The 1,699-nt window shown below is 42.2% G+C and overlaps 1 protein-coding gene across 1 annotated transcript in view; it reads left to right on the top strand.

Moving 5' to 3' along the window:
- LOC101858382 (protein crumbs) overlaps window positions 1–1,699 on the top strand; it is a gene marked incomplete at both ends in the record, with an annotated part of 42,266 nt that overhangs the window by 3,861 nt on the left and 36,706 nt on the right.

Genomic DNA, 1,699 nt, shown 5'->3' with positions numbered 1-1,699 from the left:
CTCCTCCTCCTTTATTAATATTATCATTATTTTATTTTTTGTAAGCTCCAACGTTCGTCTAACAGAAAAAAAGGTCTACATCTGTTAAAAATATTTTCAGCAGGTCATCACCCAAGAGTTCAGTTTGTCACTGCAGTTTTCACTCGTCATGGAGTGACCCTTTTATGTTCTCAAAAAAAAAAAAAAAAAAATTGGAAACTGTCAACTCATTTCCCTGTCGCATGCCTTAATCACTGCGTTAGTTGATGTGGTGTTTCTTGTCGTAAACATGTTGTGCTATTGTTGTTGGGTTTTTTTTGGGGGAAAAAGTAGTGCTATGTCCTTGATGGGTTTTCTTTTTTTATGTTGAGGGCTAGGGTTGTAGTTGTAGGGTCCTTTTTATATGTGGCTTCTTCTGTCTGCTCCACACGCATCGACCGTCGGGATGCCCATTGAGGGATCGGGTCGGGTCGGGCCGGGTCGGGCCGGGCCGGGCCGGGCCGGGCCGGGCCGGGCCGGGTCGGGTCGGGTCTGCTAGCCAGATTGAGGGCGCAAAGCGGCTGTCGTGGAGTCGTGATACAAGCCGATCGCGTCCGACTCGTTGCCTCAAAAACAAAGGAGTTTGTTTTCAGGCGACGAGTCGGGCAATCAATTCGACCTGACCCGACCCGACCCGATCCGATCCCACCCGCAATGGGCAACCGCTATAAAGATCTGATTTTTAAATTTGTTTGTTTGTTTTTGGTTGTCAAGAACCTGTCGAGTCTGGCTTCTGCTAAAGAAAGCCACAAATGTACAAATAGGATAAATACCACATTAATGCCAGTACATTCTAATTAAATATTTTTTGATGTGAATTTTTAAGCAAACCTGTTTGTATCCATTAAAGAATCAAAGAGTCCATGAAATATTGAGTGGGTCGATGGGTAAATCAATGGGTGTTTTAAAGCTTCGATCAACTCCTCAATCAATAAATTGATCGGTCTGTTGTTCAAAGAATACATGAATAGAAGAGATGAATCAATTATTGCTTCTCAAATCAGCTGGATCGGGTAGACGTCTTTTGTTGCTGCCACAACGTCTTTTGTTCCATTTTTCTTTTTTTCTTTTGGTTTGTTTGTTTGTTTGTTCTTATGGCTGCTTTTGTTTTGTAATTTGTTTGTTTGTTAATCGATGTGAGAACATAAAATGATAGAATAATATTAATAAGCTGTTTGCATGGGTCAATGAGGAGCGCGCCCTCTCAATGTTGCCAATGCACATTGCATATTGTTTAACACAATAAAGCCAATTGTGTTGCAAGTGCCGTAAAACGCTTACTAAAGCAAGAACAAACGAAACGATAAAGCCCTACACTTTTGTTGAGAGGGTTTTTATGTGTGTGCGTGTGTTTCTGTGTCGGGGGTGGTGGTGGTACGTAGTATGTGTGCTGTGTGTTTATATATATGTGTTCTTATGTGTGTTGTTGTTTCTATCTGTGCGTGTACGTATGTGTGGTGCTGTGTGTCTATTTGTGTGTATTTGTATGTGGTGTGTGTGTGTGTGTGTGTGTTGTCCCCAGGCTACTCTGGCGTGACGTGTCAGAGAGTTATGTGTGTGTGTGTGTGTGTGTGTGTGTTTGCATGTATGATATATGTGTCTATTTGTGTGTATTTGTATGTGGTGTGTATGTGTGTGTGTGTGTGTGTGTGTGTGTGTGTGTGTGTGTGTGTGTGTGTGT

The sequence above is a fragment of the Aplysia californica genome, unplaced genomic scaffold (assembly GCF_000002075.1).
Source record: "Aplysia californica isolate F4 #8 unplaced genomic scaffold, AplCal3.0 scaffold01473, whole genome shotgun sequence".
NCBI lineage: Eukaryota > Metazoa > Mollusca > Gastropoda > Aplysiida > Aplysiidae > Aplysia > Aplysia californica.
The sequence above is the reverse complement of the archived record's forward strand: the minus strand, read 5'-3'. Positions and strand labels throughout refer to the sequence as shown.